The following is a 17,559-nucleotide window of genomic DNA, read 5'->3' on the forward strand; positions in this document are numbered from 1 at the left end:
GTATAGTCATCTTTTATGTTGTTTAAAAAAGGTACTTGCAATGAAGAAGTCATTAGTCTTACAAAAGTCTGCCACATGATCTCCAGCATTGTTTCTATCACCAAAGCCATATTTTCCAACTGATCCTTTCTCTTTGTTTCCAACCTTTGCATTCCAACCATCAGTAATTATCAATACATCTTGATTGCATGTGTTATCAATTTCAGACGGAAGACGTTGGTAGAATTCTTCAATTTCACCATCACTGGCCCTACTGCATACATTTGAATAACAGTGGTATTAAGTGGTCTTCCTTGTAATCATATGGATATTATCCTATCACAGATAGCATTGTACTTCAAGACAGAACTTGATATGTTCTTTTTGATGATGAATGTGATGCCATTCCTCTTCAATCTGTCATTCCCAGAATAGAAAACCGTGTGATTGTCAGATTCAAAATGGCCAATACCAGCTCACTAAAGCCTAGGATATTGATATTTATGCATTCCATTTCATTTTTGACAAATTCCAATTTTCCTCATGCATTCTATGTTCCAACAATTAATGGATGTTTACAAGTGTTTCTCATTGTAAGTTGTTCCCACCTTCAAATGAAGGTCTCAAATGCTTTACTCCACTCTCATCATCACGGTCAGCTCCTTTGAGGAGGCAGCTCTTCCCCAGTAGAATTTTGAGTGCCTTCTTCCCTGAGGGTCTCAGTTTCCAGCACTATCTCTGACAATATTCTGGTGCTCTTCATCATGTTTCAATATTCAGTATTCTGGTGCTGACAGTGTTCTACCACTCCTCATACGGTTTTCAGTGACTAAACATTTGGAAATAGTCCATCTCTTCTTCAGCCTAGTCTGTCTTCATCTGGATGCTCAGCCGAAACCTGTCCACCGTAGGTGACCCTGCTGGTATTTAAAATACCTGTGGCATTGGTTCCAGAATCACAACATGCAAGCCATCACAGTATGACAAACCAACAGACAAGTGGTAGTTTAGATTAGTAATAGAACAGAAACCATCTGCACCTCCCACCACTCTGACCTTCCGTCATTTGTCATGTTAGAGTGTGAATGAATTCATGATACTGGTAACTGTTCTGTCACTTTGAATTCTCCCTAGCTTTCAGCTCTCTTACTGTCAACGGTTTAGGGGTGAGTATACCTTCTCGTGTGTCCATTCTAAAAAGCCCCATTTGGCACAGAGCAGGGACAGAGCTGTCTCTGAAGAGGAAGTTTCAACTACTGGCTAAGTGAGGTCTGAGGAGAAAATTTAACTTTCTAGGTAATCATTCACAAAAGCACAAACATTGCATGATCTCACTCATATACAATATTTAAATAGGTGAATATATGGCACTGTTGGCTAACGCACTGGACCTCAAGATTGGCTTCAACTTCAAGGTCGCTGGTTCAAACCTACCAACTGCTCCTCAGAAACCCTATACAGGGTCACTATGAGTCAGTAACAGACTCCACAGCACTTAACAACAACAATAGATCCCAAAGTTTATTTATGGTTACCAGGGAGGGGACTGAAGGGGGAGGGGGAATCATTGCTTAGGAAGTATTGAACTCATGGTAATGAGAAATTTGGCAATGGGTACCAGCGATGGTTGTATGATATCATTAACTTAACTGATGTCACTAAATCATACACAGGAAAAACAATAAATTCGGTTTGGGGCGGGGTTTTTTGAATTTTGTTTTTTGTTTTTGAGTCCTGGTGTGACTCTGCAGGTTAATACACTGGACTGCGAAGTCTGTTTGAATTGCAAGGTCAGCAGTTCAAACTCATCAACTGCTCCTTAGAAACCCTATATAGAGTCACTATGGGTTGGAACTAACAATAATACATATTTTACAAAAGCAAAAAGTTCTAAGTAGCAGAGGTCTCCTTAGGGGCTCAGTCAATAACTAGTATCCATCAAGTGCTCACTGTATACCAGGCATTTGCTTAGTGCTTTAACATGATCTCATTTAATTCTCATGACTGTACTGTGACATGTGTTGCTGTTGTTGAGTCAACCCCCCAACTTCAAATAACCCCATGCACAATGGAATGCAAGGCTACCCAGTTCTATACCATCCCCAGGACTGGCTGCTGATGAAAGCATGTGAACCACTGGGTTCTCATTGGCAAGTTTTCAGGAGTAGATTGCCAGGTCTTTCTTCCTAGCCATTTTAGTCTGGAAGTTCCGTTAAAACTGGTTCAGCATCATAGCAATACACAATCCTACACTGAAAGACGGGTGGTGGTTTGGCCTGAGGTACACAGGCCAGAAATTGAACCTGGGTCTCTCCCACACAGCAGGAGAGAATTCTACCACTAAGCCTGATCCTCTGTTAATTCCTATTTTATTGGGAAGACACTGGAAGTCTAGAGCTGGCATGCCATTTTCCCAGATTATCCAAATGGGAATTCAAATCCAGGACATCTAATTCTAAAAATCCAAATACTTGACGACCTTGATACATTATAACCTGAATCAAGACACAACTTTGGACAAACATCTTTTTTTTTTTCCTGCTTGGATTCACCAACAACACTTATGGAACAGCAGAAATTAAATGATGTATTGATTGCACTATGCAAATCTGCTGCACAAGACCTCTTTAAAGTTTTCAAGAGCAAAGATGTTAATTTGAGGACTAAGGTGAGCCTGACCCAAATCATGGAATTTTCAACAGCTTCATATGTATGTGAAAGTTGGACAATGAATGAGGAAGATGAGGAAAGAATTGATGCTTTTGAATTGCAGTGTTGGAGAATAATTGAAGGCACCATGGACAGTCACATGGCACTGTCGGATAAGCAGCAGACCTCAAGGTTGGTTTGAACTGCAAGGCTGGCAGTTCAAACCCACCAATTGCTCTTCAGAAACTCTATATAGGATCACTATTAGCTGAAATCACCTCCACAGCACTTTAACAACAACATGGACTGCCAGAAGAACAAACAAATCTGTGTTAGAAGAAGTGCAGCCAGACTGCTCCTTGGAAGCTGGGATGGTGAGGCTTCATCTCTCATCCTTTGGTCACAGTATCAGGAGGGATCAGACCCTGGAGAAGGCCATCATGCTCAGTAAAGTGGACGGTCAGTGAAAAAGAAGAACACCCCTAACAAAATGGCTTGGCACCTTGACATCAATGGACTCAAGCATAACACCAATTGTAAGGATGGCACAGGACTAGGCAGTGTTCTCTTCTGTTATGCAGATAGTTGCTATTAGTCAGAACTGACCGGACAGAACCTCCCAGCAACGACAACAGAAAAACATAAGCACATCACCCAAACACATTTGTCTTAATAGTTACTCCCCATTTTCAGATCCCTCCTTATTCTGATCTGGTGGTTGGGATAGAGGGACAGAGAAAAAGACAGGGTCTCCACACATTTATAAACATACTATAAGAAATATCTCTTCATTCCAAACCCCACAGAGCCATTTATCCTACGTTAGAGAGGAGAATTGAAAAGGGATATAGTGCAAAAGATGTCAAACCAAAGATAAATGTTTCCTCAGGGGCAACGACTTCCAGAGATTTGAGTAGTAAGTTTTTGAAAAATGGATACATGAGGAACAAAGGTTGAGCCTTGTGAAATCATTGACAATCCCCAAGACAACACCCAGGCTTCTACCATGATTATAAATGTGGGGATTGGAAATGAAACTTCTATTGTGTGGCTTTCTACACCCTCGGTGGCCCAGGAGTAGTGAATCATTTCTAAGGTAAAGTGTTTGCCTGGAACCCAGGAGATACAGAAGTAGGCAGATAAAAAAAAAAAAAAGATAATGCAGGAGGCAGATTTATGAGCAAACTAAAATCTGAACATTGCTTTTTTTATTTTCCTTCAGATGGACCAGTGCTGTGTTCCATACAAAAATAAGAACGTCAGATTAAACCCCAAAAAGAAAATCTCTCAGCATTTTCTAAATTCATACAGGAAATCTCAGTCAGATCCCTCCTGACAAAAATTAATTGGCATAATGAAAAATGCAGATTATGACAATGGACGTAAATGGGTGAAAAGCTGATCGTTCTTTCAACAATCACGTCTTGAGTGAGAGTCATATGCTGACCATCCTCCCCGATGCTGCCAATGAACACCATCAGGAGGACTGAGACATTGCTGTTGGCAGCTGCTATTGAGTGAAGCCTTGACTCATGGTGGCCACAAGCACAACAGAATCAGACCATTGTGCTCCATAAGGGTTTCCAATGACTGAGCTTTGCAAGGAGAGACCAGGGTTTTCTTCCCAGTCTGTTTTAGTCTAGAGGCTCCGCTGAACCAGTTCAGCAACAGCAATACGTAAGCCTCCATTGGCAGAGGGGTGTAGTTACATTTCATATACCTTGGCTGGGAATCAAACCCGAGTCTCCTGCATGGAAGGAAAGAATTCTACCAGCAGCCAAAACTGCCCACCATTAGTTGAATCCCAAACTCTGTGTAATGAAATCATAGATCTGCATGGAATATCAGGGGATATACTGAAAAATAGAAGAGGAGAGAAAGGCAAGAATGTGTGTTTTAAATGTAAAGGGAGACGTTTTATAGCAAGGAGGGGAGTGATTAACTTTTCAGTCTAGGAGCGGAGGTCCCTAGGACCTTCAGGGGAGAAGAGCAGAGAGCAGGACCCTACCCAGAGAAGAAGTGATGCCTGAAATGGAGCCAGAGATGATGATGGAGCAGCTGGAGACTTTAGATCCAGAGAGGGAGAGTGACTGGGTGCTGAAGACCTGGAGGGTACGGGGGAAAGACTGAATGGAGGGGATTGTAACCATGGCAATGAGAGACAATATACGATAGAATGAATGTAAAACTAATGTTCTCCCGTGTAAACTATCACATAATTCACAATAAAACATTAAAAAAAAAAAATCATGCACATACAACAACAAAAGAAAAAAGAAGAAGAAAAAAAAAAAAGAATGTGTGTTTTGTGTCCCTATCATGTGTTATATGAATTCCTCACAGCAACCTTTCCTGAAAGCTGGTGTTATTCAGCTCGGTTCATCCTGTAGGAATCCCTCTCCTTTGGGTCCAGCATAATTTTGTATGTGAACGTTAAGTGCCGCCATTTTGCTTTTGAGCTCTTGCTATCTAGTTAGAGCCAAAGTCATACCAGGAAATATCTTCATGTTTTCCCTGCAGTAGGGACACAAACAGTCATTAGGGAACTGCAGAGGTACAATAAGGTTATTTCCATAACAAAGATTAAAAATTTAAAGGCATTTAGTTCCGGTTGTTATTAAATGCCATCGAGTTGGTTCCTACTCATAATAACCCTATATAGGATTTCCAAGGAGCAACTGGTGAGTTTGACCTTGTGGTTCACAATCCAGTGCTGATCCTACAGTGCCACAGCAGTAGGATTAGGGTTATTGTTGTTGTTAAGTGCCATCAAATCAGTTCCGACCCATAGCAACCCTGTATAGGAGTGATTGGTGAGCTTGAACAGCCAACCTTGCAGTTCAAACCTACTTTGCAGTCCAGCGCATTAACCGGCAGTGCCAAACTGTCTGGCTGTAGGTCAACTCTTGCCTGAAGGCATGTGTTACCCTTGTCCATCCACATCCAACCTCTTATTTTGAAAAAACTCAAACCTGGTGTGGCGCTGTAGGACAATGCACTAGACCGCAAGGTTGGTTTGAACTGCAAAGTCAGAGGTTCAAATTCACCAGCAGCTCCTCGAAAACTCTATTAAGGGTCGCTATGAATTGGAAACAACTCAACAGCACTTAACAACAGCAACAACAAAGAAAAGTTCAATAATAGTATAATGAATATTCATATATCCCTAACACGTACACTGTTGCTTTTCAGAACTATTTGAAAGTTAAGTTGCAGATACCAGAATATTTCACTGCATAATATTTCAGTATGTGTTTCTCAATAACATGGACATGTTCTGATATATCCACAATACCATTACCACACCTAAGAAAATAAACAGCAGTTTCTTAATTGTTGTTGCCATCAAAGGAGCTCTGGTAGAGTAGTTGTTATGAATCGGGCTGCTAACCTGAAGGTCAGCAGTTCGAAACTACCAGCAGTTCCGCGGGAGAAAGATGAGGCTTTCTGCTCCCATAAAGATTTACAGCCTTGGAAACCCTGTACAGGGTTGCTATGAGTCAGAACCAACTCCAAGGTACTTAACAACAACAAAGTGCCATCAAGTCGGTTCCGACTCATAGCAATCTTGTGTAAGGTTTCGGAGGAGTGGCTGGTGGGTTTGAACCGTCAACCTTGCAGTTAGTAGTCCAGAGCTTATCCTGCCACTAGGATAGCATGTAACATATAGTCCACATGCAAATTTCCCCAACTGACAGAAAAATAAAGTCTTATGTGGCTTTTGAAATTTGGAGATCTGAGTAAGAATCTAGACTTCCAGGTTTTCTTGAAAAGTCTGGAGATCTGGCAACAACAAAACTGAATTTACACACACACATACACACACACACACAAATTAGTTGGAACTTCAGACAGGACCATGTTCTCCATTCTGCCACATCTACAACACTACTTGTTCCACCATTCCTCTGTCAGTTTGCCATATTGTGGTGCCGTGCGTGTTGCTGTGATGCTGAAAGGTAGGCCACCGATATTTTAAATGCTGGCAGGGTCACACAGGATGGACAGGTTTCAGCTGAGCTTCCAGACTAAGACAAACTAGGAAGAAAGAGAGACAGACTACTCCTAAATGTTTAGCCACTGAAAACATATAAAGAGCAGTGAAACACTGTCAGATAGTACCAGAATATTGAATAGTGACACATGATAAATAGCATAAGAATATTGTCAGATACGGTGCTGGAAGATGAGCAGATACAGTGCTGGAAGATGAGCCTCTCAGGTTGGAAGGTACTCAAAATACGACCGGAGAAGAGCTACCTCCTCAAAGTAGAATTGGCCATGATGATGCTAATGGAGTAAAGCTTTTGAGACCTTCATTTACTGATGAAATGAAATTGAAAAGGAAGAGAAACCTCTGCAAAAATCCATTAATAGTCATAACATGGAATGTACCAAGTATGAATCTAGGAAAATTGGAAGTTGCCAAAACTGAAATAGAATTCTGAACATCAATATCCTAGCATTAATGAGCTGAAATGGACCGGTATTGGCCATTTTGAATCTGATTTGCTTTACTATGCTAGGAATGATAAAGTGACAAACTAATCTGTGTTGGAAGAAGTACAACCAGAATGCTTCTTAGAAGTCAAGATAGCCAGGCTTTGTCTCTCGTACTTTGGACATGTTATCAGGAGGGACCAGTCCCTGGAGACAAGCATCACACTTGGTAAAGTGGAGGCTCACAGAAAAAGAGAAGACCTCCAATAAGATGTATTGGCATCTAACAAGCCTAACAACAATGGTCAGGATGGTGCAGAAGCAGGCGATGTTCCATTCTGTTATGCACAGTGTCACTATGAGTCAGAACCAACTTGACAACACTTAACAACAACACATCACTCATTGCCTGACCAGTCACGTGGATTTCTGTTAGAATATTCTGTGACTCCTAACCAAGGGCGTTCCCTGTCTGAGGACACGTCTGTGCTACATCCCAGCCCCTCTCTTGCCTGTTTCCCCACTCCAACACAAACTCCAAAGGCCAAAGTCTAGTAGATATTCAATATTGAAGAAGCATCTCAAACACAACATGCCCAAAATTAAAGCCCTAATCTCGCTCCACCCTTGAAAAAACAAACCTCATTCCATCCACAGTCTGTCTCATTCCAGGTTAGCACAATGCCTTCCTTCTAGTTGCTGACACCAAACACTCGGAGTTGTCCAGGACTCCTATCACAAATGCACAACCCTCACCCAGTTCTTCAAGAAATCCCAGAGGCTCAACCTTTAAACTGTATTTAGACTCTACCTCCACTGAAGCTCCTCTGGCATGACCCAGTGTCATCTCTCACCTGGATTGTTATTGTAAATACATTCTTTTAACATCAAGCAGATGGCATCAAAATCCTCCATCGACTTCCCATCTCATTCAGTGTTAAGTTCAAGTCTTTAAAATGGCCTAAGGCTCCAGCATTATCTGTGCCCTCATTTTCTCCCTGACTTTTGTTAGTCCTCTCTCCAGCCCCTTCGCACTCTGCTCTGGCCGCACTGACCTCCTCGCTGTTCCTCAAACAAGCCCGGGACAGTCTCACTTCAGGACCTTTGCACGCTGCTTGTTCCCTGTCCTACCACACTCTTACCTGAGGTATCCACATGGCTCATTTCCTCTCCTTCTTCAAGTCCTTGTCCCAACTCACCATTCCAATGAGACTTGATGTGACCACCATATTTAAAATTACCACCCACCACCCCTTCCCCACAGCACTCCACATGCCATGTCTTCTTCCCTAGAATAAACTACATTCTACGCGCTATATGAATTCACCTGTTTATTCTGTTTTCTTTCACTGCCTGCCTCCCCCTGCTAGAATACAAGTCAGGATTCTTTGTAAATGTTATTCACTGATATATCCAAGCATATAAAAGAGCACCTGACCCAAGACTGCTGTTGTTGGGGACCACTAGATTGATTCCAACTCACGGCAACCCATATGACAAAGTGGAACTTCCCCATAGGGTCTCTAGGCTCCATACTCACAGGTGGAAAAGTCTTCTCCCACAGAGCCGCTGAGTGGGCTCAAACTGCAAACCTCTTGATGAGCATCCTGGTGTTCCACCATTGTACTGCCAGGGAATCTTGACCAAAACATAGACCTTCAGTAAATGTTTGTTGAATGAGTGAATGAACCATAACAAACAAACAAATAGATCTGACTTAGGAAAGCAGTTCATATTAAAAAAAGAATGACGGGAAGGCATTTTTCCCATGAAGGTGGCTCAGTTTTAAAAAAATTTTAAACCACATTTGCCTCAATTTAGCAAGCATTGGAGTCAGTGTTGGCTCCAGCACAGCTATGTGACAATTCTTGGTTACCTCACCTAAATTTAATGAGACTACCTATGAAGAAGAGTCCTGGTGTGGCACTGTAGGATAAGCACTGGACTGCAAAGGCAGTTTGAGCCACAAGATTGGCAGTTCAAATCCACCAGTTGCCCCTTGGAAACTATACAGAGTCACTATAAGTCAGAACTGACTCAACAGCACTTAACAACAACTCATAAAGAACAGGAAACAACTCATGGGGTCCTTTAAGGGAAAAGATCTGTCTGTCTTGGAATTTATAGAACCCTCTGTAAGTGACATTCTGAATGTCAGGAGGGCCTGGAGCCAGTGGGAGTCAGTCCCCTGTCCTTCAGGGAGGCATCATCTGTCCAAATCCTCAGAAAGTCTTATGGCTGGGGGCTTTCCAGCGTTCACGGTGACCTCAGTCTCAGACCCACGTGAAAGAGCACTACTGTGCTGCAGAGAGGGGGCGGGCAGGAGGAGACTGCCTGCTGGAAGAAACGAAATTAAAAATAAAGCTGCTCTTATTAAATTCATAATTATTGTGAAGTTGTGAGATCTTACTTTAAATCTCCGGCTCATTTATTTTGTCTAGGGTACAGGCTGCCTGCTTCTGAATCCCTATTTTGCTTTATGGACAATTTCTTTTTAGCATTCTGAGCATTTAACCTTGAAAAATAGTGTTGTTTTGCTGCTGTATTTTCTGATTGTTAGTCTCCAGGCATCTCTGTGGCATCTTTATAAATCTGCAGGAGCTGGTAAATATTTCTTGCCGACCAGCAGCTGAAATCTGAAAATACCAACTCACTTTTTAGCTGTCAGGCAATTAATGTAATTCAAAGGAAATGAAAGGAATGGGCACTGGGGCTGCTTTTAATAACAGGAGGGTTCTTGGCTCCGGCTTAGAAAGGCAGGAGAAGAGAATCGATAAGATAAGAGCAGAAAGGACAGAAGAGGGCATGGAATTCTCCAGAAAAGTTTGTCAGTATCCTGGCGATACCACGGACCTACACCAAAACAGTGGATCCATGCAGCCACTGGGGATCAACCTTCCAGGCTTACACCAGCACATCCACTGAGCTATAAGGTGCCTTTGTATAAAACGGGAAAAGGCTCTCCTTTGGTCAGATTATTAGGAGACTAAGGAGCTCTGGTAGCGTAGTGGTTACGAATCGGGCTGCGAACCTCAAGGTCGGCAGTTCAAAACTGCCAGCGGTTCCGCGGGAGAAAGACGAGGCAGTCTGCTCCCGTAAAGATTTACAGCCTCAGAAACCCTGTACAGGGTTGCTATGGGTCAGAATTGACTTGACAGCACTTAACAACAACAACAACATGCCCATTGTGGATGGAGGCATCCCCTCTAGATGATACAGCTCAGTGAGGAGAACCGACCTGGATTTCAACCCTCTCCATTCAAACTCGCCCTCAGGACAAACAGTACTGCTATACAACATGGTCCTCTCCAAATCGCTTTACCCACGTCCACCGCTTCCATATATTGGGTTCCTGTGCTTCCCTCTCAGTTAGGAATAAACTTTATGTTAGCTTTGGACCCCAAAGGCAAAAGAAGGGTAACTGGATATAAAACTTACTAGGAAGAAGTGGATGGAGTCCTGGTGTGGCTCTTTGGGACAATGCACTGGGCTGCAAGATCAGTTTGAACCACAAAGTCAGCAGTTCAAACTTACCAGTAACTCCATGGAAATGCTGTAAGGAGTCACTATGAGTCGGAACTGACTCAGTGGCACACAACATGAAGAGGAGAGAAGGCTCGCTTACACGGTTCTTTCATTTCTCAAACATAGCAGGCTGGAAGAGGCAAAAGTCTTTTGTTTTAGTTGAGGAACAAACTGATTATTAAAGAGAGGTATTTTTCAATCCAGTTGTTGTTTGGTGCTATTGAGTAAGTTCCAACTCATAGCGACACTCTGCACAACAGAATGAAGCATGGCCCAGTCCTGAGAAAGGTCATTTTATACACGTCTGTACCTTGCATAAACTTCCAATGGGCTAACTAGGCTTCGGATTGCAGAAAATACTGTCCCATTCCATTCTAAGTAAATGATCACATAGATTATAATGTCACTGCTGCCCCTAGATTTACAGTGTGGCAACTCTGAACCCCACTGAGGCCCAAAGAGCCCAATAGGGTACAATCATCAGCCTACATGCTAAGAAAAATCAAGCTTTCAAAATCCAATCCATCAATACTAATATAAAATATTCAACTGTATTTTTATATACCAGCAAACATTTAGAAAACAAAATAATGTCTATTTACAATAATATCAAATTCAAAACCATCATCAAATACTAAGAATACATCTTTAAAAAGATGTGCAAGACCACTACATGTTGTTGTTGTTGTTAGGTGATATCGAATTGGTACTGACTCATAGCAACCCTATGCACAACAGAATGAAACACTGCCTGGGCCTGGGCCAACCTCACAATCATTGCTACATTTGAGTCTAGTGCTGCTGACAGTGTGTCAATCCATCTCGTTGGGGGGGGGGGGGGGGGGGGGGAGGGTGTCTTTCTCTTTTCTCAGACTCTCCAATTTACCAAACATGACATCCTTCTCCAGGGACTGGCCTCTACTGATAATATTTCTGAAGTATGAGAGACGAAGTCTGGCCATCCTGGCTTCCAAGGAGCATTCTGGTTGTACTTTTTCCAATGCAGATCTATTTGTGTTCTTTTTGGCAGTCCATGGTACTTTTAATATTCTCCTCCAACACCATAACTCAAATGCATCAATTCTTCTACAGTCTTCCTTATTCCTGTCCAACTTTCACTTGCATATGAGGTTACTAAAAATACCATGGCTTAGGACAGTCAAACCTTAGTCCTCAAAGTTACATCTTTGCTCTTAAACACTTTAAAAAAGTTTTTTCAATAAGTGCTGTTGAGTCACATGGAAAATATCAACTTGAACCCCTGTCTCAGACCATACATAAAAATAAACATCAAATCGTTTGAAAATCTCAATGTAAAAGGTAAAGCAATTCACGTATAGAAGCTATCATAGGAAGATATTTTCAGATTGTAAAAGATTTCTTGGAGAGACCACACACACAAAAATTAATACTAGGAAAAGATTGATCAATTGGACTATATTAAGATTAGTGGCATCCATGCAGAAAAAGACACGATTACGAGAGTGAAAAGACAAGCCCCAGAGTGGAAGAAGACAGTTGCAATGCATATAACTAACAGGGGACTCACATCCAGAGTATAAAACAGACCTCTCAGAATCAATACAAAAAAATAAATAAGCACCACAATGAGAAGATAGATTTGAACATACACATCACAAAAAAGATATCTAAATGGCCAATAGACAGATGATACAGAGATCCGCATCTGTAGTCATCAGGAAAATGCAAAATCAAATCCCTGCGATTTAAAGAAAAAGATATTTAACATTTTATTAAAATAAATGTATAGATAAGAGTGGCATTTCCTCAAAAACCTAAAAATACAACAATGATACGATTGCTAAGAGTGTACCCAAGGGACTTGAAAGCAATGACATGAACAGACATCTGTACACCAGTGTTCACTGAGGCATTATTCACAATAGCCAAAAGGTGGAAACAGCCGAAATGACCACCAACAGATGAACAGGTCAACAAAACGTGGTACATCCACACAATGGAATACTACTCAGTTAGTTGTAGAAATGAAGTTTTAATACATGACAATTTGGATAGAGCTAGAAGATTATGTCAAGCGAAATAAAACAAATCAATAAAAAATCAAATAATGTATGTCCTCACTCATCCAGAAACCAGTCAATATACAGGGACCAAAGCTTATTAGTGGTTACAAGGGTGGGAGGGATGGGTAAAAGGGTTATTGCTTACGGAGCGCTGAGTTTCAATTTACAGTGATGGAAAAATCACATTGATTATGGGTTGGGTTGCACTGACCATTAATGTCATTGCTTTCAATAAGTTGTTTACCTGTAAAAAGCTGAATTGGCAAAAGTTGCATGATAGATATATTTATAACAATAACCCAAAAGAGCAGTTGCTGAGGCTGCTTATGTACAACCAAACACCTCATGGGATTTGGCTTCTTAGTTTGGAGCTTGCGAGTCATGGTTCCATGAGACATCCCAGTTAACTGGCCTGTGATCACATTAAGTGCTTCTGTACAATCTCTGGCTGCATTGTATACTGTCTGGGTCTTAGAAGTTGCAAATCGTCATCCAAGATACAACAATTGGTCTCTAGTCACAGAGGAAGGAGACTCAGAGATGGAATGTGTGGTTCATTGCCTCTGTGAATAACACACCCCTTTGCCAAGAGACCAGAACTGAATGGTGCCCAGCTACCATTACTGAATGCCTTGTTCAAACATTCTATAGACAAATTCTGGTCAAAGGGAGAAAACACAGAACAAAATTTTAAATTCTCATGGACTCTAGATTTTCTGGAGCCATGGAAGCTGGATGAGCCACTGAAACTAATGCCCTGAAATGATCTTTAAATTTGAAACCAAAAATATCCCCTGAAGTCTTTTAAAAACTGAACAGTAATTAACTAGCAAACAATGTCTGCCTTTAGCACTGTGATTGTTTAACAACTATCTATAGAGGATCAAACTGACAATAAGCACTTGAAAGATTAGATATAAACCTTAGGGAACAGTAAGCTTATGTGAATGGGGGAGAAATAGTTATGAAAGGGAGAATGAGAATATTTGCACAACTTGAAGAATGTACTCAGTGTCACTGAATTGTAAAAGTAGAAATAATTTTTGAACTGGTGTACCTTTTACTGTTCACAGCAACAAAACATAAAATAAATTCTAAAAATAATAAACACATTTTTCAAAATAAATAAAATATTAAGATACTTGTGATCGTTACGGTTTTGTGTTGACTTGACTGGGCCAGGATTCTCGGTGGTTTGGCAGTTGGGATGTAGTCATCCCCCATGACAAGATAAAATAGAATGTAATCAACACCAATGATGAGGTCTGCTCAGAGCAGCCCGTCAAATGATGGGAAGTTTCCTCAAGGGTGTGGACTGCTCCCAATGTATTAGACATTCGGGTAAGGCTTGCTTGCTCTCTGCTGGGTTTGGATCTTGCATCTGGCTCGTCCTCCAATCTTTAGCTCTTTGGACTTGAGCCAGCAGCCTGCTCTATTATCTGTCAGTAGTGGGAGTCATTGGCAGCCTGCCTTCTTACCTGACGGACCATCTGACCTTGGTTCATCAGTCCTGCAACTAGCTAAAGGAGTCAGAAGCCTCCAGTCCAACATCCAATCCACAGACGTGGGACTGACACCTCTACAAGCCATTTCTTTGATATAAATCTATATATATTTACATATATAAGCTTTGCTGGTTTTGCTTCTCTACAAAACCCAAACTAATACAATACCACTATACACTACCAGGAGATATCGTGGCTCTGTAGGATAAGCACTGGACTGTGCTTAAGCAAACCATAAGAAGTTTGAGTCTACCAGCCACTCTGCAGGAGAAAGACGAGGCTTTCTGCTCCTACAGAGATTTACAGCCTCGGAATCCTATATAGCTTCACTATGAGTTGGAACTGACTCAACAGCACTTAACAACCACTAACAACTACTCTGGTAAAGAGCTCTGGTAGCATAGTGGTTACGAATCGGACTGTGAGCCGCAAGGTCAGCAGTTCGGAACTACCAGCAGTTCTGCGGGAGAAAGATGAGGTATTCTCCTCCAGTAAAGATTTACAGCCTCGGAAACCCTGTGTAGGGTCGCTATGAGTTGGAACCGACTCCACAGCACTTAACAACAACAACACAACAACTACTACAATGGACAAAATCTTAAAGACTAACAATATCAAGTGTCGCTGACAAGGTAGAACAACTAGGATTCCCCTCTACTACCAGTGGTAATTTAAATTAGTACAAGCATTTTGGAAAACTGTTTATTAGAATCTACTGAAATTAAACATATGTTTATTCTTGTTGTTATGCGCTGTCAAGTCAGTTCTGATTCATAGCAATTCTGTTTAGGTTTCCAAGGAGTGTCTGGTGGATTTGAACTGCCGACCTTGCAGTTCAACCTGACATTGTAGTCGAGTGCTTATCCTACAGAGCCACACCAGGACTCCCAACGTTTATTCTATGACTCAGCAATTCTACTCCTAGGTACATGCCCAACAAACTGTCTATACATGTGTACCAAAGATTAAGTACCAAACAAAGCTCATAATAACACTACCCATAATATTTAAAAACTGAAAATCAAACAAATTTCCAACAACAGTAAAATTAACAAACTGTGATGCATTTATATGGTGGAATACTACATAGCAATGAAAAATAACTGCCTATAGCTTCACTATATCCTGGTGTGGCATCATAGGATAAGTATCAACTTCAGGGTCCATTTGAACTGCAAGGTCAGTGGTTCAAACTCACCAGTCACTCCTCAGAAACCTTATACAGAGTCGCTAAGAGTCAGAATAAACTCAATGGCACTTAACAACATAGCTACACACGACTAACTACAGATTGATTTCACAAACATAATTTGTACAAAATAAGTTAGTATTCATAATGTTCCATTCAATTTCTATTGTTTAAAAAGAGGAAAACTCTATAGTGTTAGAACTCAGCATAGAGGTCATTTTTGGTAAAAAGGGGGGAGTGATGGTGCTTTGTGGTGCCGATCACACAACTGTACTCACATTGTCAGATGTACCCTTAAAGCGTACACGGTTTTTAAAAAAAAAAAAATTATTATTCACATAAAATGTTTCAGGACATTTTAAAAATCTACTTCAAAGATCCCACATGAGACGCCTTCCCGGTCTCCCAGACAGTGTAATTTCTTCTTCACTTGTACCTTGGACTCATTTCAGTTGCTATATGCTCACCTTCTAGGATCATTTGGTTTTGACTGTGCTTGTGTCGCTATTATACTATGAAACTTTGAAGTTGGGAACAATTATGGGTACTTGATGGAACGTCTTGTCTGTCTGCATTCACTCCCCATTCTAACAGTGTCCTGATTCTTCTTTGTGGGGAACCACTCTTCCCCAACTTTATCCATGTCATCTGGGCAGGATGCCATTTCTAGCTGCACAGGTGGAGGAGGTGACCCGGGTCCAAGACAATCAATCTATATCACATTCCCCAAACTAGAGTGATTGGCTTGCTGATAGATAGATATACAACCTAAACTGGATTAAGATGATTGAATAAATCTCAGGAGTTTTGTGGATAATATTGAGCCTAGATGCTTGCTTTTTCACTGGCATGAAACTGAAGGGTACAGTTAATGTAGCTCATGTTATTGTTAAGTGCCATTGAGTCAGTTCTGACACATAGTGATCCTATATAGGATTTCTGATGAGGGGTTGGAGGGTTTAAACCACTGAACTTGCAATTCAAACTGACCTTACAGTCCAGCACATGATCCTGCAGTGCTACACCAGGACTCCATAGCTCATATTAGTTATCTTGAAATCATGAAAAAGAGTCTCCCTGAAAACAGAGACAACACTGGCAAAGCATAATCTTGCTCAGTGGAACAGAATATAGCATCCAGAAAGACCTCACAAATAAATGTCAGTTGTTATTTGGAAAGTACGCAAAGACAGTGTTGTTGAGAAAAGATCATCTTTCCAACATTTGGTGCCATATGCAGACAAACAAAAAACACAACAGCAACAATAATTGTAAAATTTGACACATTTTATACAAAAACTAACTCAAAATGAATCATCAACCTAATTGTAAAAGTCCTAGGAAAAAAAATAAAAGGAAACTTTTTTTATGATGAGTAGGAAACTCACATCCCAATTTCAAAACGTACTATAAAGCTACAGCAAAGATAACACTGTGGTGATTACATAAGGACAGACATAAAGAACAAGGAAATAAATTTGATAACCTAGAAATAAACCAATACATCTATGGCCAATTGATTTTCTACAAGGGGGCCAAATTCATTCAACAGAAGAAACAATAGTCTCTTGAACAAATGGTGCCGGGACAATTGTATTTCCACATATTGGAGTGACATTAGACTTCTACCTCACACTATAATACAAATCTTCACACAAAATGGATCAATAACCTCAATTTAAGAGCAAAAATCATAAAACTCTTAAAAGATAACATCGGAGTAAATCTTCAGATCTTTGTATTTGGCAATAGATTCTTAGATATGACACCAAAACTACAACAATAATCGTAAAATTTGACACATCTTATATAAAAACTAACTCAAAATGAATCATCAACCTAATTGATTCATTCAAACACTGTAAGCAGCAAAGGGAAACAACAAATTGGACTTCCTCAAAATTAAAATCCTTTATGCATCAAAGTACAGTATTAAGAGAGTGAAAGACAGCAAACTAAAGCAGAGAAAATAACCCATTTGACCTAGCTTCGATGGCCTCATATTCAGAACTTGACTAAAGGATGATAAAAAAAAAAAAAAAAAATTAAGGAAATGAGGGTAAAATTGCTACAATTTGATGAACTTGACCTATACTCATTGAGGTAGTAGCTCAAAATACCAACTGCGAGGGAAGGAGCTTTCACATCAAGTATCAATGCTATTCTCTCTGTACACAGAGTAGACAGGGATGGGCAACTTAGACATTGGCTACCTAAAATAAGGGGG

Source organism: Chrysochloris asiatica, unplaced genomic scaffold (assembly GCF_000296735.1).
Source record: "Chrysochloris asiatica unplaced genomic scaffold, ChrAsi1.0 scaffold00178, whole genome shotgun sequence".
Classification (NCBI taxonomy): domain Eukaryota; kingdom Metazoa; phylum Chordata; class Mammalia; order Afrosoricida; family Chrysochloridae; genus Chrysochloris; species Chrysochloris asiatica.